Source organism: Sinohyriopsis cumingii, chromosome 11 (genome assembly GCF_028554795.1).
Source record: "Sinohyriopsis cumingii isolate HCF-2022 chromosome 11, ASM2855479v2, whole genome shotgun sequence".
NCBI lineage: Eukaryota > Metazoa > Mollusca > Bivalvia > Unionida > Unionidae > Sinohyriopsis > Sinohyriopsis cumingii.
The window spans coordinates 79,516,579-79,524,805 of record NC_142971.1 but is presented as its reverse complement, the minus strand read 5'-3'; the positions used below and the strand labels follow the sequence as shown (position 1 = coordinate 79,524,805).

Here is an 8,227-nt window from a genome sequence, read left to right as displayed (position 1 = left end):
TTTGCTTCGAGTCTTTTGCACTTTGAATGTATGTTGAGTACTCTTTAATAAATTGGTTAATTTCAGCTTTTTCAATCTTTTCCTGCATTTCATTTTATATGTGAGAAACATTATCCAGTTGTGCAATCATGTGCAAACTGACTGGGATTTCTAATCAACCTCTCAACGTCTAATCTGTATAATCAGTTCCAAGTTTCTGCTCACATTTTGATCATTAATTTCTCTGGAGGGAAAAGCACCTTTCAGAGAATAATTACTTTTTTCATCCAGTTTGCTTCGACCATCAGTACCAAGTTAAAATGCAAATATGCAAAACTTAGCGAATTCAATTTAATACATCGCATTTCCTAAAATTTTGTTTTTTATTTTATTTTTCATGATCCCACTTCTGACACCATTTGTTATGACTGTTTATCAGGGTTCTTCTAGTTATAACACATTCTGGATTCATCTGGTACTGGGGCTTGAAGCGAAAAGAGTATACATATGCAAGTGGTGTTAGTGCGGATATTTTGTATATGATAATAACGTCTAGAAAGACAGAAGAGATTACAGATAAGAAAGAAGACGTGTGCTATTTACAATATTAAAATTAAAGACTACATTACGTTTAAGCTTTTATTAGGTTCTCTTTTTGTCTTATTTACATAATCAATTACAAGCTTCATAAAACATGAGAATTGCACGTGTGCTTAAAAACATTAACAGATATTTGTATTATAAATATTATGAAGCAATTACATTTAAAATAAATATGGTAAATGGATAATAATTGTTATATTGTCAGGGTGCAATCCACTAAGAGGAGATTTGTATTGCATACTGATATGAAAACACTTGATTTTCACAACGTCCAAAAACTGGGCAAATAAAAATATGAAAACTGCTTTACTTAGAAAATACTAAAATCCTGTAAAACCAGATATTAACATACTATTTAATAAATATAATAGACATTTCTGTGATTAATTATATTTATCAATCATTTCTTAGAATAATTATATACAGGTTAGAATTTATGTGTAATGCATACATGGGCAAAAGCAAAATCTAGAATTAAATTAATTATTATAAGTATGTAAAGAACAATGCCTGATTAAAATTTGACAAAGTAGTTAAATTTCCTAACAGTGTAAATCTAAATTTTGATATAATTCAGACTTTAGATTTTATGGCCGAATTTGTTTTTTTTAAAAAAGAAACAGACTACTGATGATGTAAATGTTGTCCAGTTGTAATCTGGAGTAACTGGACCCCATTTATACTCCAACACCTCGGATGTTTACACAAGTATACTCAACATGACAACCAAGGTTCTCCAATTCAAGTTTTAAAAATGGGAATGCTACCACCTAGCACTCAGTATCAAATAATGCTAGGGGACACCGTGCCATGACAAACATAGCAAAACACGTTCCAGGAGGCAGTAATAGATGAAAATACACATTAAACGAGCAACACATCATACAGTGTCGTCATTCATTCAGAAATAACTGCATAACTGCTGATTGCAACATGGATCACAAAATTCAGCGTCATACATGAAATGAATGCCGATTGATCTTGTCCAAAGTAGTTATAATGTGCTTTTAAAGAGGGACCATCTAAAGACAGTGTACTCAGTGTCAACAAGGTGCATTGCAAGCATTTTAAACATTCATAATGAAGTATATAAATTTAATAAAATTGTGAGACTGCCAAAGTAAGGACTACTCTGGTACACAGGACAACTCTAGTACACACAACTACTTTGGTACACATGAATATGTGTACACAGGACTATACTGATACATAACACTACTCTATACACAGGACTACTCTAGTTTTCACAGCTGATGCTTGATATACACCATATGTGTTCCCTGGGTTATATGGCATACAGTACTTTTGCCCATAGGAAATTTATAAATTAAGAAGCTCTAGGGCAACATTTTCTTCAAAGTTTTCAAGTAATGGTTATTTATGCAAAATATTCCAAACAATAATACATAACAGTTATGTTATTAGGTGCCCCAGCAGTGGCACAATTTCCAAAGGGGTGCTATGGTACTGAATTCCGAACATCACTGTTTGACTTAAAACATTCATACATTAAGTTGTTTTCCTTTTCCTAAGCCATTGGTGTACTAATGTACTGTTTTGAATGATCTGGGCATACCATAATATATATCGTTGGATCTATAAGCCTTGATAAGGGAAGAATTCGTTTCTTGGTGAAAAAGGGGATCGTGTTTATAAAAGGTGTCTTTTATTAGAACAACTACAGTATACTAAGTCCCTGTATCAGGGAACAATGAGATGTGTGCACTGCAAGAACATGATTTGCACACGACTTTTAGGTCCTTTCTTCAACAATAAAATTAATTGATGTTTTTGTTGTTATTGTTCTGGGTTTAATGCCATTTCTCAGTATAGGACAGATTATACATGATGGCCAGTATAAGTGGTGGGGGAAAAACCCAGTAAGAACCACGGACACAGGTAATGCTATTGGCATGATTTCTTAAATAAATTAACTGATAGCATATCTGTCAGGAAAACCAAACTAAAACAAAATATAGCAATATCCAGTTAAGTCATGAACTTATATACCTAAGAGACATAGACCTTTTAAAATTGAACAATCAAACATCGAGGTATTTCTATGGATTTCATAAACATGCAAACAGTTATCCCAAATGACAGTGGGTGACTGCAAAGTGAAAGATTCTAGATTATTGAGATAGCGCTAATCATAATACCCATGGGACACATATTTTGTTCTCATACAGACACACGGTTCCCACACTTTTCTAAATATAAATGTACAGGTCTTTTTCAGGAAGAAATTAATTTTTTCATGGTTAACATATGACCATTACTGAACAAAATTAAAGACATTTTGGATTATAAAACATGCATTTTCCGAATCTGACGATGATTTTCTTTCAAGACTCTCGAAAACATATGTCAGAAAAGATGATCATGTACAAAAACACAAAACGAGTCACATGAACCAAATCTGACTATATTTTTATAATTGGCATTTAAAGCCATTTCAATGTATAGAAATACAAATCCTAAGTTTACTTTGCTGACCTGCATTAAGTTGCTATGTGAAAACAACACAATGAGCATAAATTATTGTTTACTTTCAAACCTTTAATTCTAATGAATTCTAGATCAATATACGTGCATGTTATACAAAGTAAACATTTCCTCTCAAAATCAACCTGTCTTCTAGCAGTTCAATAAGCCAGTCCCAAAACCTGTATTGATACATGGGCTCTTGTCGTTTCTTAATATATAATAAAAGGGATGACAAGTTCCCATTTCTCCTGCATTCTATTTAATATCTGAAACCAATGCAGCTACGTGTCACTGTGTAATAGTTTCACACTAAAGTTCAGCTCATAGATTCAACATTTGTCGAATCAGGGTTTCCTCCGAATATTCCAACCCCATTTTTCACATTTGGACATATTAGATGGAGAGTGGGTCCAGTGCAATTACATATAACAACTTTGGAATCTGCCAACACAGTAAGAAAGCTTACCAGCGGGCCTAGCAAGTTTAAACTATGTTACATTGACTTATATCTGCAAAAACATCGATAGGAAAATTGTTTATTTTCTCAAAAATGGCACGTATTATATGCGTTATGCCTTTGATCCGCTGACAGACGTGACAAAACTCGGCAAAGATGAAACCTGATCTGGTGCTTGCCATTTGTGTTGATAGTTACATGACTTCACAACTCTCAAACAACAACATCGGAATTCCAATAGTCACGTGATATCAACAACAAACTCCTTTTTAATGTTGTTGAACAAAATTTTAATTGTATTAAACGAAAGTCTGATACATTTTGTAAAAACCAGAAAGAACATCTAATTCTCAATATATTTATTTCGAAAACAACTACACGAAACTTAGCCAGTCTGAATCATCACGCAGATTAGTCTGATTCCCTGCTTCGTATGTTCCCTGCGTGAGAGAGCACGTCAACATGGTAGTCATGTGATATAACAAAACTCCGGAAGTAGGTCTCAGAATAAATATAGAGAATTTTGTACCCTTTTGTTTTTGTATTTTTATTACCGGTCTACGACTTTCATTTAATGTTTTTGTTCTACAATATTTGAAATGATGATTGTGAGATTATGTGTTTTTGCGCGACTAGCAATCAAAATCGCTAGTATCAGCTCAAATTTCACCAACGCATTAGTTTTATGGTCGTGCAGCAGATTCAAGACATAACAATGTTAATACTTGTAATTTCTGAGAAATTATATAATTTTCATATCAATTTTATGCAGGTATAACTCGATTTAACAACGTTTAAGTTTGCTAGCCCATACGCTAAGCAGCTATGCTTTAACGCCACCATGTTCTCCTCTTGTGATGCTAGACTGGTCTTCAACCCTTCTATATAAAAAAGATACGGATATCGAACTGTCTATGAAACACAAGTCTACTAGACGAATCTAATCCAAAGAGTGTTTGGATTGTATTTGTAGTAGGAGCATAAACTTTACAATTTTATATATTCATGAGTTAATAAGGAAGAAGTAGATATTGTATTATTTCATATAGTTAATGTTTATTAATGAGTGAAATAAAATCAGGTGCAATTATTGTATTATTCTCATTTTACACATATTTAGCCACTTAGGTAACCTTGAACCATGATTACCTGTTAGAGTTTTGTTCATTCAGTAATGAAGCTACCCTGATTACTGTTCGTGCTGGGCTGTTATATTGTATGACAAGTGGTAAACAACTTTCTGATTGGTTAGTTTGCTACTTGCCTGTATAAACAACATAGCATGAACAGCATATTAGTGGTGGTCAGTCCATTGGAGCTTCTGAAGGGTGCTGGTCATGGCACTGCATTAAAGTGCCTGATGATTATTTTGCTTGCAAGAAAATGTGAATTGGCCTTTGTCCCACATGATACGGGTGGATGTAACAAAGCAGGAGAAATGTACGAGTCTCCACTAATCAACCTCAATGCACAATAAACCCAATAATAATAAATACTGGACTTGTATCGTCAATTCAGTGAGTAGAAGGAAAGTGCTGTAACATCTTAACAAATATATTTATGGCAAGCATCAAAATGACCCATAAGGCAACCTCCTACTATTCTGGTCAGAACTTGATAAATGTAACTCATGATCAATTCAGTTACGACTCAATTATGTAATTGTTTCTGGCATCAAGTTGTGGAGGACAATTCCCGGGCTTTTCCAGACTTTCGTCAATATTTGCAAAAATCAAAGACTTTTCATGGTTGGAAAAATATATAATTTCTCCCAATTTTTCGGTAGCGTGAGACCCTTGTAGCATTTTCCCTATGAGCAAATCTAGAACATATTACATACAAACAACATGTCCAGCCTTCTGTTTGGATGCAGAAAGTGAATAATATTATAGAAGAAGGCTGACTGAAATGTCAAGTGTAAATGATGCCAAACCTGGCGTCAAGTTCTGGAGGAAAATTCCCGACTTTCGTCAATCTTTGTAAAATTTAAGGACTTTTCATGGTTGGGAAAAAAATATCATTTCTCCCGACTTTTTCCCAATTTCCCTGTAGCGTGTGAACCCTGCAGCATTTTTACTATGTGCAAATCCAGAAAATGTTTAATACAAACATGTCCAGCCTTCTGTTTGGATGTAGAAAGTGAATAATATTATAGAAGAAGGCTGACTGAAATCTCAAGTGTAAAAGATGCCAAAATGTTCAGTAATACTACAGAGGAAGTCCGACTAAAGTCTGAAGTGTATGTGATGTCAGACTTGTAAATACAACTAAAGACGATCTAAGCTGCATGTGTATGTGATGCCAGACTTGTCAATAAAACTATAGATGATCTAAGCTGCACGTGTATGTAATGCCAAACTTGTGAATAATAATAGTCTCGATATCATTGCAGTCTCAAATGACTGTGATGCCATAACTGCCAATAATACTATAGAAGGCTGACTGAAGTCTCAAGTGTATGTGATGACATACTTGTGAATAATAGTCTATTTATGATTGGTTCACTAGTTCTTATTTAGCAGAGTATAGATGATCCTTCTGTCATTGGTGAATGGTCTCGAATGCATTTCAGAATGATTATTGATGAATGGTCTCGAATACATTTCAGAATGATTCTTGATGAAAGAGATCCGTGTTAGGATGTCTGCCCGCTATCAATTTACAAACTTGCTCTTTCTGATGAAGAAATTCATCACCACAATGAGAGAACATCTTGCACTTGACAAAATCTGAAAAGGAGTTAATCATCATTATCTCTTTCTTTCCAAAGCTCATTTTTTTATATAAATACAGGCATGCATGGATAAACGTTATTTCTTGTTGGATATAGAATAAACAATGATGTATCTGGAACGACTACATTGATATTTTTAATCAATAAATATTATTCAAAGTCTATTCCAATTCTACTCTTTTTTATGAAATGTTGCTCACGTTGCTTAAATTGTAAGGTTGTGTAAGTAAACAAATATAATCAGGATGCAAAACAAATTTGTTTTAGTCTTTTTACTTATCTGACCTTCATTTCTACACAGTCCTTCCAAAATGTCGTTGAATTTGTGATGATCTTGAACTGTTCCACTGGATAGCTAAACATACGATACAACGAAGTGATACAGTGATGTGACCTATTGCTTTCTTCTAATGGAAATATTAAATCTGATGTATTCTCTTTTGCCAGAAAAGATATGACTGAAATCGTTTCTACACTCCAACATCTTTTAACAAAATCCATTAAAGATTTAAGTGTTCATGGTAGGTTTTTCAAGTCATTTACAAACATAAAAATGAAGCCATGCCATGTACGATGGTAAAAATGAACTATTAAGTCATGCCGTGTACAATGGTAAAAATGAACTATGAAATCAGGTAATGTTCAGTGGGAAAAATTCACTCTAAAGTCATGTCAAGTACAATGGCAAAATAAACATTTAAGCCATGCCGTGTACAATGGTAAAAATGAACACTTGAGCCATGTCATGTACAATGGCAGAAAACAACTCTTGCATCAGGTCATTTACAATGGTAAAAATGAAGTAAAGAGTCATGTCATGTACAATGGTAAAAATGAAGTAAAGAGTCATGTCATGTGTAATGGTAAAAACGAACTATCAAGTCATGCCATGTCAAATGGTAAAAATGAACTCTTAAGCCATGTCATGTACATGGTAGAAAACAATTCTTGCATCATGTCATTTACAATGGTAAAAATGAACTAAAGAGTCATGTCACATACAATGGTAAAAATGAACTAACAAGTCATGCCATGTCCAGTGGTGTAAATGAACTACTGAGCCATGTCATGTACAATGATAGAAAACAACTCTTGCATCATGTCACGTACAATGGTAAAAATGAACTCTTGAGTCATGTCATGTACAAGGGTAGAAAACAACTCTTGCGTCATGTCATTTACAATGGTAAAAATGAACTATTGTGTCATGCCATGGTAATGAAACCTCTCTTCTCATCTAAAATGTACTAAATAAATGTCTTATGCAACCACTCAAATAATCGACAGAGCAATTGTAACTAAACTAGCTGAAGAGTTCTGCCACTTACAATAATTCGGTTATGAACTCAAGAAACTTAACACATGATGAACTTAATTATAAAGTTAAATACAACTGAATGGCAGCTGAAAATTAATATTTGCCACAATTCATATAATACTTGCAACATTAATGTGTTTTACCTGGTTGGAACAAAACCCATTTTTTCCAACTACTTGTACCCGGCTTCTTGGTAGCATGGCTTTCCTCTTAATGGTCTGATATCTAATTTGAAGTCATCTGAAAACAATTAACACATTTTTTAAATCTTAGATCATGTCATGTGTGATTTCTCAGATAAAATGTAATTATTTCCCACAACAAAATATATCTCTGTATTTTGGAATACAGCCAAAAGTGTAACAAAGACTAGAAAAAGGGAAGTATAGACAAAAACAGGATAACATAGGAAAATGTATAACATAGACAAAAGTGTTCTTTGCAAAGATCTATAGAAAGTGAAGACAGAACTATTTTACACATTTTATCATGCATTTAAACAAATAGATATAGACAAAAATGGCAGTGCCTGCATGTAGAACACATGATCAAAATAATCCTGGTATGTGACCTTCACCTCCAAGATCAAAGGCTGCACGAGCATGTTGTGTGATTATGTTGCAGAATGAACTGTCTTAGGTTTATAACG

At 33.6% G+C, this 8,227-nt stretch overlaps 1 protein-coding gene across 4 annotated transcripts in view; it reads right to left on the bottom strand.

The window, feature by feature from the left end:
- Positions 1-604: 604 nt before the first annotated feature.
- Positions 605-8,227, bottom strand: part of LOC149788812 (uncharacterized) — a 104,301-nt gene continuing 96,678 nt past the window's right edge. For all 4 annotated transcript variants that reach the window (XM_089974942.1, XM_089974943.1, XM_089974945.1 and 1 more), the window contains 2 exons: positions 7,722-7,818; positions 605-6,255 (listed from right to left, as the gene is read on the bottom strand). The gene's annotated coding sequence lies outside the window, so the exon portion shown is untranslated. The remainder of the gene's footprint in view (positions 6,256-7,721; positions 7,819-8,227) is intronic.